Source organism: Thermobia domestica, chromosome 14, assembly GCF_964235325.1.
Source record: "Thermobia domestica chromosome 14, izTheDome1.hap1.1, whole genome shotgun sequence".
Classification (NCBI taxonomy): Eukaryota; Metazoa; Arthropoda; class Insecta; order Zygentoma; family Lepismatidae; genus Thermobia; species Thermobia domestica.
The window spans coordinates 44,466,297-44,483,754 of NC_137467.1; the positions used below are offsets into that span (position 1 = coordinate 44,466,297).

A 17,458-nucleotide genomic window follows, 5' to 3' on the forward strand; every position below is an offset into this window, starting at 1 on the left:
ATGAAGGGCGTGCTAGAGGGTAGGGTGGCAGGAAAAAGAGGGAGGGGCGAAGGAAACTACAATTGATGAACGATACCAAAATAGAAAAATCGTACATGAAAACAAAGAAGTTAGGAGGAGACTGTGCAGCACCGAAGATTCTCAACTGCGACAAATGACTTGCTAATAATGGCAAAAATTAAATGAAATCTTTGACTTTTACGTCCCACGGTTATGCCGGTTAGGCTAAAGAAGACTGTCATAATGAGTAATGAATGAAATGGTGGAATGAAAAAAGTGGGGGGAAACGGGAGAACCCCGAGGAAACCCACGCACACGGTGTTTGTCCACCACAAAATTCACTTGGAGGGGGCTGGGGTCGAACTCGGAACCCCAAGCACCAGAAGTGCTAATAATGGGAGAGTACCTATGATGATGATGGCATATAGCAGGAAGAGTAGAGCTGACCATCATATTAAACATGAATCGAAACTGGACTTTGAACTGTAAGCATACTTCCCGTTATCTTTTGGTTAACAAGTCCATTTTACAAAGTAACGTTGTTCGTACAGAGGCGAATTTTAGAAAAAAAATCAGATTTCATAGTTTCAAATGTTCATAGATGGACCTTAATTTGAAACAAGAACCAGGGTAAGCACAACAGAGCAGTGATATACAAAAATGAATATAATATGCTTAAATAATCATAGTTGTACGTTTACTATGACTTATCTATTTATCTGTGACCTGTCTGGACTACAAATATGGTTCATATTTCGCCCTGGATTGCCTTCCATTACAAATTGTCATCATTGGTATACTTATATTAGGTAACAAAAATAGTTCATATCACTTACTATTATAATGTCGACATCAGTTATAAACGTTTAAAGCATTGGGCGATGTTATACAACAGCCAATCAACCCACAATTTTTTTTAGAAAATATGGAGGATTCGAAGAAACATACATTAAACTCTTTGTAACGCGTTTGCGATCGGTCTGCCATCTATGAAGAGAAAAGTGAGCCCGCATAGGGTAATATCTTATCTGGTCGACAAACCTGTAACTGCCATTTCCCCAAAACTGACTCATTGTGGGTTGAATGTGTTGTTGCATAACACCGCCCAATTGATATTTTATGACACTCAGTGCTGGTGTCACAGGGATTTTTTACCCCTGGAAACTTTTACACCCTGGAAATCTTTACCCCCTTGTCGGTTTCTGGTGATTTCAAAGGAAAAGTCAGAAGTTACATTAAAAATTCATATAATTAAATTTGATATCTCAGTGTATGCAAATCACTTTGAGCAAGATGGCTTTAAATCCGAAGATTTGGAAGGGGGGTAAAAATTTCCTAGGAAATTATTACCCCCCCCCTGTCGGTTATTGGTTACTTCAAAGACAAACTCAAATGTTCCATCATAAATTGATACCACTCCGTAGTATCTGTTAACAGACACAGTCCCTTGCGGCAAAATGGCTTTAAATCCGAAGATTTGGTAGGAGGTAAAAATTTTCTAGAAAATTATTACCCCCTTGTCGGTTACTGGTTACTTCAAACAAAAACTCAAATGTTTCATTATAAATTGATACAACTCCGTAGTATCACTTAAGAGACACAGACACTTTGGGCAAGATGGCTTTAAATCAGAAGATTTGGTAGGGGGGTAAAAATTTCCTAGGAAATTATTACCCCCTTGTCGGCTACTGGTTACTTCAAACAAAAACTCAAATGTTTCATTATAAATTGATACCACTCAGTAGTATCTCTTAACAGACACAGCCACTTTGGGAAAGATAGCTTTAAATCGATAGATTTGGAAGGGGGATAAAAATTTACTAGGACATTATTACCCCCTTGTCGGTTCTTGGTTACTTCAAAGAAAAACTCAAATGTTTCATTATAAATTGATACCACTCTCTAGCATCTCTTAACAGACATAGTCACCTTGGGCAAGATGGCTTTAAATCGGATAATTTGGTAAGAGGGGAAAAAATTCTTTGGAAATTATTACAACCCTGGCGGTTACTGGTTACTTCAAAGACAAACTCAAATGTTTCATTATAAATTGATACCACTCCCTAGCATCTCTTAACAGACATAGTCACGTCGGGCAAGATGGCTTTAAATCGGAAGATTTTGGTAGGGGGTAAAAAATTTCCTAGGAAATTATTACAACCCTGGCGGTTACTGGTTACTTCAAAGACAAAGTCAAATGTTTCATTATAAATTGATACCACTCAGTAGTATCTCTTAACAAATACAGCCAGTTTCGGCAAGATGGCTTTAAATCCGAAAATTTGGTAGGAGGTTATAATTTCCTATTAAATATTTACCTCATTGTAGGTTATTGGTTACTTCAAACACAAGCTCAAATGTTGCATTATAAATTGATACCACTTCGTAGTATCTCTTAAGAAATACAATCAATTTCGGAAAGATAACTTTAAATCCGAAGATTTGGTAGGGGGGTAATAATTTTTATAGGAAATTAGTATTCCCTCTCGGTTATTGGTTACTTCAAAGACAAACTAAAATGTTACATTATAAATTGATACCACTTCCTAGCATGTTTTAACAGACATAGTCACCTTGGACAAGATGGCTTTAAATCCGAAGATTTGGTAGGTGATAATAATTTACTACAAAATTTTTACCCCCTATCGGTTATTGATTACTTGAAAAACAAACTCAAATGTTAGATTATAAATTGATACCACTCCGTAGTATATCTTAACAGACACAGTCACTTTGGGCAAGATGGCTTTAAATCCGAAATTTGGTAGGGGGGGAAAATTCCTAGGGAATTATAACCTCCCTGACGGTTATTGTTTACTTCAATGACAAACTAAAATGTTACATTATAAATTGATACCACTCCCTAGCATATCTTCACAGACATAGTCACCTTGGGCAAGATGGCTTTAAATTGGAAGATTTGGTAGGGGGGTAATAATTTTCTAGGAAATTTTTACCCCTTGTCGGCTATTGATTACCTCAAAGACAAACTCAAATGTTACATATAAATTGAAACCATTCCGTAACATCGATTAACAGACACAGTCACTTTCGGCAAGTTGGGTCTAAATCCGAAGATTTTGTAGGGGGGTAATAATTTCGTAGGGAATTATTACCCCCTTTCGGTTATTGGTTACTCCAAAGAGAAACTCAAATGTTATATTATAAATTGATACCACTCCCTAGCATGTCTTAACAGACATAGTCACTTTGGGCAAAATGACACTAAATTCGAAGATTTGGTAGGGGGTAATAATATCCTAGAAAATTATTACCTTCTTGTCGGTTCTTGGTTACTTCAAAGACAAAGTCAAATGTTACATTATAAATTGATACCACTCCCTAGCATCTCTTAACAGACTTAATCACCTTGGGCAAGATGGCTTTAAATCGCAAGATTTGGTAGGGGGGTAAAAATTTCCTAGGAAATTATTACAACCCTGGTGGTTACTGGTTACTTCAAAGACAAACTCAAATGTTTCGTTATAAATTGATACCACTCAGTAGTATCTCTTAACAAATACAGTCAGTTTCGGCAAGATGGCTTTAAATCCGAAAATTTGGTAGGAGGTAATAATTTCCTTTTAAATATTTACCCCATTGTAGGTTATTTGTTACTTCAAACACAAGCTCAAATGTTGCACTATAAATTGATACCACTTCGTAGTATCTCTTAAGAAATTCAGTCAATTTCGGAAAGATGACTTTAAATCCGAAGATTTGGTAGGGAGATAATAATTTTTATAGGAAATTAGTACTCCCCTGACGGTTATTGGTTACTTCAAAGACAAATTAAATGTTACATTAAAAATTGATACCACTTCCTAGCATGTCTTAACAGACATAGTCACCTTGGACAAGATGGCTTTAAATCCGAAGATTTGGTAGGGGATAATAATTTCCTACAAAATTTTTACCCCTTGTCGGTTATTGATTACTTGAAAAAAAAACTCAAATGTTAGATTATAAATTGATACCACTCCGTAGTATCTCTTAACAGACACAGTCACTTTGCGCAAGATGGCTTTAAATGCTAAATTTGGTAGGGGGTAATAATTTCCTAGGAAATTAATACGTCCCTGTCGGTTATTGCTTACTTCAATGACAAACTAAAATGTTACATTATAAATTGATACCACTTCCTAGCATGTCTTAACAGACATAGTCACCTGGGCAAGATGGCTTTAAATCGGAAGATTTTGTAGGGGGGTAATAACTTCGAAGGGAATTATTACCCCTGTCGATTATTGGTTGCTTCAAAGACAAACTCAAATGTTACATTATAAATTGATACCACTCTCTACCATCTCTTAACAGACATAGTCACCTTGGGCAAGATGGCTTTAAATCGGATGATTTGGTAAAGGGGGAAAAAATTCCTTGGAAATTATTACCCCTCTGGTTTTTAATGGTTACTTCAAAGACAAACTCAAATGTTTCATTAAAAATTGATACCACTCAGTAGTATCTCTTAACAAATACAGTCAGTTTCGGCAAGATGGCTTTAAATCCGAAAATTTGTAGGAGGTAATAATTTCCTATTAAATATTTACCCCATTGTAGGTTATTGGTTACTTCAAACACAAGATCAAATGTTGCATTATAAATTGATACTACTTCGTAGTATCTCTTAAGAAATACAGTCAGTTTCGGCAAGATGTCTTTAAATCCAAAGATTTGGTAGGGGGGTAATAATTTCCTAGGAAATTAATACTCTCCTGTCGGTTATTGGTTACTTCAAAGACAAACTAAAATGTTACATTATAAATTGATACTACTCCCTAGCATGTCTTAACAGACATAGTCACCTTGGGCAAGATGGCTTTAAATTAGAAGATTTGGTAGAAGGGTTATAAATTTCTAGGAAATTTTACCCCTTGTCGGTTATTGGTTACTTCAAAGACAAACTCAAATGTTACATATAAATTGATACCATTTCGTTACATCGATTAACAGACACAGTCAATTTGGGCAAGATAGCTTTAAATTCGAAGATTTGGTAGGGGGATAAAAATTTACTAGGAAATTATTACCCTCTTGTCGGTTCTTGTTTACTTCAAAGACAAAAGTCAAATGTTACATTATAAATTGATACCACTCCCTAGCATCTCTTAACAGACATAGTCACGTTGGGCAAGATGGCTTTAAATCGGAAGATTTTGGTAGGGGGTAAAAATTTCCTAGAAAATTATTACAACCCTGGCGGTTACTTGTTACTTCAAAGACAAACTCAAATGTTTCATTATAAATTGATACCACTCAGTAGTATCTCTTAACAAATACAGTCAGTTTCGGCAAGATGGCTTTAAATCCGAAAATTTGGTAGGAGGTAATTATTTCATATTAAATATTTACCCGATTGTAGGTTATTGGTTACTCCAAACACAAGCTCAAATGTTGCATTATAAATTGATACCACTTCGTAGTATCTCTTAAGAAATACAGTCAGTTTCGGCAAGATGGCTTTAAATTGGAAGATTTGGTATGAAGGTAATAATTTCCTAGGAAATTATAACCCCCTTGTTGGTTACTAGTTACTTCATAGACAAACTCAAATGTTTCATTATAAATTGATGCCACTCAGTAGTATCTCTTAACAAATACAGTCAGTTTCGGCAAGATGGCTTTAAATCGGAAAATTTGGTAGGAGGTTATAATTTCTTATTAAATATTTACCCCATTGTAGTTTATTGGTTACTTCAAACACAAGATCAAATGTTGCATTATAAATTGATACCACTTCGTAGTATTTCTTAAGAAATACAATCAATTTCGGAAAGATGACTTTAAATCCGAAGATTTGGAAGGGGGGTAATAATTTTTATAGGAAATTAGTATTCCCTCTCGGTTATTGGTTACTTCAAAGACAAACTAAAATGTTACATTAAAAATTGATACCACTTCCTAGCATGTTTTAACAGACATAGTCACCTTGGACTATATGGCTTTAAATCCGAAGATTTGGTAGGGGGGTAATAATTTTCTAGGAAATTTTTACCCCTTGTCGGCTATTGATTACATCAAAGACAAACTCAAATGTTACATATAAATTGATACCATTCCGTAACATCGATTAACAGACACAGTCACTTTGGGCAAGATGGCTCTAAATCCGAAGATTTTGTAGGGGGGTAATAATTTCGTAGGGAATTATTACCCCCTGTCGGTTATTGGTTACTTCAAAGAGAAACTCAAATGTTATATTATAAATTGATACCACTCCCTAGCATGTCTTAACAGACATAGTCACCTTGGGAAAGATGGCTTTAAATCCGAAGATTTGGTAGGGGGGTAATAATTTTCTAGTATATTTTTACCCCTTGTCGATTATTGGTTACTTCAAAGACAAACTCAAATGTTACATATAAATTGATACCATTTCGTAACATCTCTTAACGGACACAGTCACTTTGGGCAAAATGACACTAAATCCGAAGATTTGGTAGGGGGGTAATAATATCCTAGAAAATTATTACCCTCTTGTCGGTTCTTCGTTACTTCAAAGACAAAGTCAAATGTCACATTATAAATTGATACCACTCCCTAGCATCTCTTAACAGACATAGTCACCTTGGGCAAGATGGCTTTAAATCGCAAGATTTGGTAGGGGGGTAAAAATTTCCTAGGAATTTATTACAACCCTGGCGGTTACTGGTTACTTCAAAGACAAACTCAAATGTTTCGTTATAAATTGATACCACTCAGTAGTATCTCTTAACAAATACAGTCAGTTTCGACAAGATGGCTTTAAATCCGAAAATTTGGTAGGAGGTAATAATTTCCTTTTAAATATTTACCCCATTGTAGGTTATTTGTTACTTCAAACACAAGCTCAAATGTTGCACTATAAATTGATACCACTTCGTAGTATCTCTTAAGAAATTCAGTCAATTTCGGAAAGATGACTTTAAATCCGAAGATTTGGTAGGGAGATAATAATTTTTATAGGAAATTAGTACTCCCCTGACGGTTATTGGTTACTTCAAAGACAAACTAAAATGTTACATTAAAAATTGATACCACTTCCTAGCATGTCTTAACAGACATAGTCACCTTGGACAAGATGGCTTTAAATCCGAAGATTTGGTAGGGGATAATAATTTCCTACAAACTTTTTACCCCCTGTCGGTTATTGATTACTTGAAAAACAAACTCAAATGTTAGATTATAAATTGATACCACTCCGTAGTATCTCTTAACAGACACAGTCACTTTGCGCAAGATGGCTTTAAATGCTAAATTTGGTAGGGGGTAATAATTTCCTAGGAAATTAATACGTCCCTGTCGGTTATTGCTTACTTCAATGACAAACTAAAATGTTACATTATAAATTGATACCACTTCCTAGCATGTCTTAACAGACATAGTCACCTGGGCAAGATGGCTTTAAATCGGAAGATTTTGTAGGGGGGTAATAACTTCGTAGGGAATTATTCCCCCTGTCGATTATTGTTTGCTTCAAAGACAAACTCAAATGTTACATTATAAATTGATACCACTCCCTAGCATGTCTTAAGAGACATAGTCACCTTGGGGAAGATGGCTTTATATCTGAAGATTTGGTAGGGGTAATAATTTTCTAGGAAATTTTACCCCTTGTCGGTTATTGGTTACCTCAAAGACAAACTCAAATGTTACATATAAATTGATACCATTCCGTAACATCGATTAACAGACACAGTCACTTTGGGGAAGATGGCTCTAAATCCGAAGATTTGGAAGGGGGGTAATAATTTCGTAGGGAATTATTACCCCCTGTCGGTTATTGGTTACTTCAAAGACAAACTCAAATGTTATATATAAATTGATACCATTCCGTAACATCCTTAACAGCCACAGTCACTTTGGGCAAGATGGCTCTAAGTCCGAAGATTTGGAAGGGGGGTAAAAATTTCCTAGGAAGTTATTATCCCCCCCTGTCGGTTATTGGTTACTTCAAAGACAAACTCAAATGTTCCGTCATAAATTGATACCACTCCGTAGTATCTGTTAACAGACACAGTCCCTTGCGGCATGATGGCTTTAAATCCGAAGATTTGGTAGGAGGTAAAAATTTCCTAGAAAATTATTACCCCTTGTCGGTTACTGGTTACTTCAAACAAAAACTCAAATGTTTCATTATAAATTGATACCACTCCGTAGTATCACTTAAGAGACACAGACAGTTTGGGCAAGATGGCTTTAAAACAGAAGATTTGGAAGGGGGGTAAAAATTTCCTAGGAAATTATTACCCCCTTGTCGGTTACTGGTTACTTCAAACAAAAACTCAAATGTTTCATTATAAATTGATACCACTCAGTAGTATCTCTTAACAGACACAGCCACTTTGGGCAAGATAGCTTTAAATCCGAAGATTTGGTACGGGGATAAAAATTTACTAGGACATTATTACCCCCTTGTCGGTTCTTGGTTACTTCAAAGAAAAACTCAAATGTTTCATTATAAATTGATACCACTCTCTAGCATCTCTTAACAGACATAGTCACCTTGGGCAAGATGGCTTTAAATCGGATGATTTGGTAAGGGGGAAAAATTTCCTTGTAAATTATTACCCCTCTGGTTTTTAATGGTTACTTCAAAGACAAACTCAAATGTTTCATTAAAAATTGATACCACTCAGTTGTATCTCTTAACAAATACAGTCAGTTTCGGCAAGATGGCTTTAAATCCGAAAATTTGGTAGGAGGTAATAATTTCCTATTAAATATTTACCCCATTGTAGGTTATTGGTTACTTCAAAGACAAACTAAAATGTTACATTATAAATTGATACCACTCCCTAGCATGTCTTAACAGACATAGTCACCTTGGGCAAGATGGCTTTAAATTGGAAGATTTGGTAGAAGGGTTATAAATTTCTAGGAAATTTTTACCCCTTGTCGGTTATTTGTTACTTCAAACACAAACTCAAATGTTACATATAAATTGATACCATTCCGTAACATCGATTAACAGACACAGTCACTTTGGGCAAGATGGCTCTAAATCCGAAGATTTGGTAGGTGGTAATAATATCGTAGAAAATTATTACCCTCTTGTCGGTTCTTGGTTACTTCAAAGACAAACTAAAATGAGACATTATAAATTGATACCACTCCCTAGCATCTCTTAACAGACATAGTCACCTTGGGCAAGATGGCTTTAAATCGGAAGATTTTCGTAGGGGGTAAAAATTTCCTAGGAAATTATTACAACCCTGGCGGTTACTGGTTACTTCAAAGACAAACTCAAATGTTTCATTATAAATTGATACCACTCAGTAGTATCTCTTAACAAATACAGTCAGTTTCGGCAAGATGGCTTTAAATGCGAAAATTTGGTAGGAGGTAATAATTTCATATTAAATATTTACCCCATTGTAGGTTATTGGTTACTTCAAACACAAGCTCAAATGTTGCATTATAAATTGATACCACTTCGTAGTATCTCTTAAGAAATACAGTCAGTTTCGGCAAGATGGCTTTAAATTGGAAGATTTGGTATGGGGGTAATAATTTCGTAGGAAGTTATTACCCCCTGTCGGTTACTGGTTACTTCAAAGAAAAAATCAAATGTTACATTATAAATTGATACCATCCGTAACATCTCTTAACATACACAGTCACTTTGGGCAAGATGTCTTTAAATCCGAAGATTTGGTAAGGGGGTAATATTCGCCTAGCAAATTTATATCCCCTGTCGGTTTTTGGTTACTTCAAGACCAATTGAAATTTAACATTATAAATCTATATTATTTCGTGTTATGCCTTAACAGATAAAGTGACTTTCGCCAAGATTTCATTGTATCCGAAAATTTTGATAGGGTGCAATATTTTCTTAGGGTTTTTTTACGTCCTTGTCCTTCTTGGTTATTTGAAAGACAGAGTCTGTTGTTACTTTATAAATTGATATTGTACCCTGTTATCTTTTAACAGACGCACTGGCTGTCGCTAAGATTTCCTTATATCATAAATGTTATAGGGGTGATTTTTGGCTAGGGAATTTATACTCTTGTATTGGTTCTGGGTTACTTTAAGGATAAGGTCAAATTTTTACATTATAAATTGACGTTATACCGTTTTAAGTCTTAACTGACGCACTGACCTTGGGGAGGATGAAGAAAGATTTTACATTCGGAAAGTTTGTAATGAGATAATATATATAAAGCTAAAACTTATTTTTTATTTTAAATGACATGTTGAAATACCAAATTTGATGACGAGAGTTTAATAAGCCTTCGCTTTCAATGTCCCAACCAGTTTCCCTTCCTCTTCCTAATAATATCTAAGAGTGTTCTTTTCTCACCCACCATTTCTAACACCCACTCATTCGTTTACCGCTCGACCCAACTAATTCTTTCCATTCTTCTCCACACCCACATTTCGAAGGCTTCCAGTCGATTTTCGCCACCTTTACGTAATGTCTACGTTTCCGCTCCATACAGTACAACACTCCACACGAAGCTTTTTATGAGTCTTTTTCTCAACTCTTTGTTCAAGGTCCCACAAAAAAGACTTTTCTCCCTTCTAGAGGCTTCTTTTGCCAGTCCTATCTTTGCTTTTATTTCACATTCGCATTTCATGTTATTACTAAGAATACTACCCAGATATCGAAAACTATTCACTTGTTCTATTTTCTCCCCTCCTACTTTTATATTTGACACAGACCCCTTCGTTCCAATCACCATGGCTTTTGTCTTTCTAACATTTATTTTCATCCCATATTCTTCAAAGCCCTTTTTCATTTTTTCTAACACTTTTTTTTATTTTTTTTTTCAGATTCTGCAACAAGCGCCATATCGTCTGCAAATCTTATGCATCTAATCATTCAACCTCCCACCGAAATGCCATCATCATCATGTAAACTCTTTTTCACTATCTCTTCTAGATAGACATTACATAGTGTTGGCGAGAGGCAGCATCCTTGTCGAACTCCCATTCCAATTGCACTCTCTTCCGTCAGTTCTTCCCCTAGCCTAACACTTACTTGTTGGTTCATGTATAAGTTTCTTATTAGTCTTCTATCTTTCCATTCCAACCCTATCTTCGTTAGAACTCCCAAAAACAATTCCCAATTCACACGGTTAAAAGCCTTTTCTAGATCAATAAATATAACATTCACCTCTTTCCCTTTTTCTATAAATCTTTCACTGATCAATCTTAATAATCTAATTGTATCTCTTGTGCCCTTGCCTCTTCTGAACCCGAACTGCTCCTCCTCAACTTCTTTATTTGTTCTTTCATATAACCTTCTGTCAGTATCCGGAGCAGAATTTTAGCTGCATGAGATATGAGACAGTTCTTTAATCCTCACATCTCTTTGGGTTCGATTTCTTAGCAAAGGTAAGGCAACCAATATATATTTTACACTGCAAACAAGGTAATATTTTAAAATCAAATTCTGCTTTCTCAGTTGCGAATAACAGAATTTAAAAATAGATTTACTACCTTTGTTTCTAAAGATTATTTATTCTCAATATATTTCTCTTCCCACGGGATCCACATTGTCAAGAGTCAAATCGAGTTTCAAAATCAATATTTTCCTTTCGACTCTACTGAATCCTTAAATCTCGACTACTGGTAGAACAAGTCAAGAGCTGCTTTCGCGAACGAAACTATGAGATATTTTTTAACAGTGCAGTGTTTCGGAGGAAAATTACTTCCTCCTTTTTATAGCAGTTTGCTAACATGTAAGATTGAAATTGTTCCTCTTGAAAAGTAGCCTTTACAACTTTCATTGATATAGTCTAATAAAAAAGTAATCAATAGAAAATAACACTTTCACCTGCAACAATCTTAAGACACCTGGGAGGCGCGTTGGCTCAGTGGTGGAGCGTTCACCTCCGCTGCCTGGGGTCACTGGTTCGATCCTAGCTCGCGCCGTGTGGACTTTGTGGTAAACAAACACCGTGATCGTGGGTTTTCTCGGGAATCTCACGTTTCCTCCCACTTTCTTCATTCTACCATTTCATTCATCTCATAATCAGCGTCTCCTTTAGCCTAACCAGCATAAGCGTGGGACGTAAAACTCAAAGATTTCATTTCATTTTTTTTGGCCCCATCCTCAGACAGCTAATCAACTTTTGGATTATGAATCCAAATTCTCGGACATAAAGCAATCTTGGCCAAAGTGATAGCGTCTGTTAAGTAATAACACAGAGTAGCATCAATTTATAATATAACATTTGATATTGTCTTTGAAGTAACCAAGAACCGACAGGGGGTATACATTTCTTAGGAAAATATTACCCACTGACAAATTTTCGGACATAAAGTCATCTTTACCAAAGTGAGTGCCTCATATTAACAGATAACAGAGAAAGGTACAAGTTTATAATGTAACATTTGATATCTTTGAAGTAACCAAAAACCGACAGCGGAGTATAATTTGCTAGGAAATTATTTTCCCCTACCAAATCTTCGGATTTAAAGCCATCTTGCCCAAACTGATTGTGTCTGCTAAGAGATATTATGGAGTGGTATCATTTTATAATGTCGACACAGGGGTATAATTTGCTAGGAAATTTTTACCCCCGTACCAAATCTTTGGTTTAAAAGCTATCTTGCCGAAACTGACTGTATTTGTTAAGAGATACAACCGAGTGGTATCAATATATAATGTAACATTTGAGCTTTTCTTTGAAGTAACCAGTAACCGACAGGGGGGTAATAATTGCCTACAAAATTATTACCCCCTACCAAATCTTTGGATTAAAAGCCATCTTGAACAAAGTGACTGTGTCTGTTAAGAGATACTACGGAGTGGTATCAATTTATAATGAAACATTTGAGTTTGTCTTTGAAGTAACCAATAACCGACAGGGGCGTAATAATTTCCTAGGAAATTTTTACCCCCTACCAAATCTTTGGATTAAAAGACATCTTGCCCAAAGTGACTGTCTGTTAAGAGATACTACGGAATGGTATCAATTTATAATGTAACATTTGAGTTTATCTTTGAAGTAAGCAATAACCGACAGGGAGGGGGTAATAATTTCCTAGGAAATTTTTACCCCCCTACCAAATCTTTGGATTAAAAGCCATCTTGCCCAAAGTGATTGTGTCTGTTAAGAGATACTACAGAGTGGTATCAATTTATAATGTAACATTTGAGTTTGCTTTTGAAGTAATCTATAACCGACAAGAGGGTAATAATTTCCTAAGAAATTTGTACTCCACCCCCCAAATCTTTGGATTAAAAGCCATCTTGCCCAAAGTGACTGTCTGTTAAGAGATACTACGGAGTGGTATCAATTTATAATGTAACATTTGAGTTTGTCTTTGAAGTAACCAATAACCGACAGGGGGATAATAATTTCCTAGGAAATTTTTCCTCCCTACCAAATCATCGGATTTAAAACCATCTTGCCCAAAGTGAGTGTATACACTGAGAGATCACATTCAATAATATGAATTTTTAATGTAAGATCTGACTTTTCCTTTGAAATTACCGGAAACCGACAAGGGGGTAAAGATTTCCAGGAGTTAAAACTTTCCAGGGGTAAAAAATCCCTGAGGCACCGGGTTTACGTATAAACTAAACAAGCTATAGATTATTGCCCTACTCTCTTGTGGGCAAGGACGCTGATTTCTATGTAGCTTCGGAGGGGGCATTCAGATGTGTGTTCGGTTGTAGACAAGGCATATATGAGGATTTTAAGACAAGTTGAATTCAAATTATGCCAAATATTGTATATTCATAAAAATACATATAACAATATATATATATATATATATATATATATATATATATATATATATATATATATATATATATATATATATATATATATATATAGATAGATAGATAGATAGATAGATAGATATAGATATAGATATATATATAACGAGAAAAATACACACTATAAAAATCCATATTCATAAAAATATGAGGGCCATTCGGAAAGTGGTACCCGTTTGCGCCGCATGAAGCGCTGACGACTCGGGGTGGCTTGTCTGCCTTCTCTGTGCGAGGGTGCGTGACGCTAGTAGTGCATGTGTTGTGTCTGTGCTAGTTCATAATGATTAAACGAATTGAGAACCCCGCCAGTTGTGAAGTGAGGGCGGGGAAAATCTTACAGGCGAACTGCTGAGGTCAGTAGACGAATGCGTGAGGAACCAACAATTGATGAACTCTGTGAACATTTTCCTAATGTGTCTCGAACAATGTTCATGAAATTATCAAAGACCATCTGCATTGTTCAAAAATCTGTGCAAGATGGGTCGCTCGCATGCTCACAGATGAGCACAAACCCAAGCGTATGGCTGCAGCACTGACGTTTCTGGGACGTTATTCCGATGAAGGAGACTCTTTCCTGAATCGCATCATTACAGGGGACGAAACATGTGTTTGTTATGCATCACCTGAGAGTAAACGACAGTCCATGGAGTGGCATCACGCTCATTCACCATCCAAACCAAAAAAATTCAAGACAGTTCAGTCCACCAGGAAACTCATGGCAACCATATTCTGGAATCGACGAGCTGTACTGCTCATTGATTTTATGGCCCGTGGAGACACAATTAATGCTAATGCGTATTGTGAAAGATTAAAGAAAGTACGGCGGGCAATACAAAATCGACGGCGAGGTCTGTTGTCTACAGGCGTCATTCTCCTTCATGACAATGCCAGGCCCCATGCAGCTGCGAAAACACAACAACTTCTGCAGCAATTCAAGTGGGAAACCTTCGAACATCCACCGTATAGCCCGGACTTGGTTCCTTTTGATTTTCATCTCTTTACGAAGTTTAAAGACTTTCTGGCGGGAAAAAGATTTGACAGCGATGAAGAACTTAAACTGGGCGTGATACGTATCTCAATACGCTGGCGGCGGAGGACTATGACGCTGGAATACAAAAACTCGTCACACGATATGACAAATGCCTCAATTTGCTTGGGGATTATGTGGAGAAGTAGTGTAAAGCATGCTCTTTCCAATAAAAATGTGTATATTTGTTAATATTTACTACTGTGTCTTTATTGCACAAACGGGTACCACTTTCCGGATGGTCCTCGTACATAGGGCTCACATGAGCATTGGGGGGACGGTCCCCTCAAGATTTCGCGCGTTTACTTGGGGTACGTGGGAAAAAACATTTACAGAGAAAGAGGATATATATTTCCAAACTATAGGATAATAACATGTTATGAAACTTACATACATCAACAGTATTTTATGTTGTGTACGTTGCTATGATGTAAGTATTACAACTCCCTCCTGCTCTCCTACTCCATAAAACATCTTTACTTTGCTCATTTATGGTAAATAATGAGCCTACGTTCTTCATTGACGGGTTACATGCGAACATGTAGCATGCCGCTGCACACTGCAGTACAGACAATTTGACATTCACAAAGGATAGCTGGACATGTAAAGGCCCAGACCCGTATACACGAAGGCCACCCCCCTAAAGTTCAAGGTAGGCTTGCTAGTGATGGGTAAATTCCCGGGAAGATATTTTTCGGGAATATTCGCTGGGAATATTCTCGGGAAGATTCCCAAAATGGGAATTTATCCGGGAATTTATGTTTAATCAGAAAGAAATTTGCATTCTATTATTATATTATAATTTCAAAGTTGAATTAATTTTTATATCACAGCATATTATTACTGTCGTCCACATAGGACTCTTTAAAAAGTATATTCTGAACGGTACTATATTACTTTATTAACACTTTATTTTTTTTAGAGAGTACGCATAAATGTATATTTATTTACAATATGTTCTATCAATTAAATATGTGTGAAAAATTATATAGTAAGACCTAATAGACCTACTTTTAAACCACTAAACAGTGTAAATTTATATGTAAGTGGATTTGCTCAACTTGACTCTATTACTGATATTATAAACACATTAAATTTATAAATGTTATAAACCAATTAGATTGAGTAAATGCTAGAAGATACATGTCTCACCAATTTATCAATATTTGCGCATACAGACGTTAATTCACATGTAAAAAGAAGTCTGAGTACCTCTTCAGAAATTCGAGTCAGAGAGAGGAGACAGACCGACGTCTATTACTAATGATGGTTCAGGATTTATTAATAGTACTTCATTTCTATTTCTACATAATTCTAAATTACTTTACAAAATGGTTCCTTTTCATCATTTGTAAATTAGTATTTTGCTAATTTTGGCTGTTCTTTAGCATTGAGGGCCAGCTTTTGCACCTACTTTTTTGCGATATTCTATTCCGATGCGGTTGTTTTATGGTTTCATACGTTAAATTACGTTACCAACATTAAATTCAGACAGCATTGCAGAGCGAGTGTTAGCGAATGAAGGCGGGTTAGAGCCCCGCATGGCACGTTGTTTTCTATCTTCGATACCAACGATTCACTTTCTTTTCTCACAGAAATCATTTTCACTTACGGTACTTTTCCGTTTTGTATAAATCCCCTACTGCCCTAAAAAAAATTGTGTTCGATACTTTCTTAACTACTTTAACATCACTATCAACTCATTTCTTCCGTAAATCATCCTACTTTTCGCTAGTTTTGGCTCCTCAATACTAAACAATTACCTTACTTTTTAGTTCAAATGGAAATGGAACTTAAAAACTCATATTACCGGTATTAGTTATATAAAGTACCGTCAAATAATATTAAATTTTTTAACCTCCAAATTCTTTAAAACCCAGAAGTAAATCATAATATATTAAAATAAAGTAATTAGTCATATGATTCTCATAATTTGGAAGATAAAGTAGAGAAATGGAAATAAATTTCTTCCCGGGAATTTATAGGCCAGGGAAAAAACCCGGAAATATTCCCATTTTTAAATTCCTTCCCACCGGGAATATTCCCACTGCCCATCACTAAGGCTTGCAAATGAACTATAATATGGTTGGATCGACCCCCTTTACTTCTACTGGACCCCCTACATTTTTGGGCTGGCTACGGGCCTGCAAAGTCCCCATTGCCATCAATAGTTTAGAGCCTTATCAAATTTAAATCCGACTTTGTTGACACTACACATAAGAAGAGGAACTTCTTGGTTAAACTAAACGTTTTGACGCACATTACAACGAAATCATTGTAATTTATCTATTACTGTATTGCTAGAATTTATTAAGTTTATCGTATCAGTAGCTCATATTCGTTTGTGTATTCAATTACGTAATAGAAATAGAAATGAAATCTTTCAGTTTAACGTCCCGCGATTATGTTCGTTAGGCTAAGGGAGACGATGATCACAGTAAATGAATGGTACTAGAATTGGTGGAATGTGAATGTAGGAGGAAACGGGGGTACCTCAAGAAGCCCTACGGGGACATTGTTACCTACCACAAACTTAATTGGGTGGGGATCGAACTAGGGACCCCATGCACCAGAGGTAAACGCTGTACCGTGTCCCTCAATAGAAATTGAAGTTAATGAGAAATTTTCACAATTAAAATGTTTAATAAATATGTAGATAATGGATATTATTCATTACTGTACTTCATGTTTGAAAGCAGATAGGTAATATA

The 17,458-nt window shown here is 35.9% G+C and overlaps 1 protein-coding gene across 2 annotated transcripts in view; it reads right to left on the reverse strand.

The window, feature by feature from the left end:
* The window catches only part of LOC145669661 (putative cytochrome P450 49a1), a 156,960-nt gene that overhangs the window by 7,685 nt on the left and 131,817 nt on the right, over positions 1 to 17,458 (reverse strand). The window lies entirely within an intron of this gene.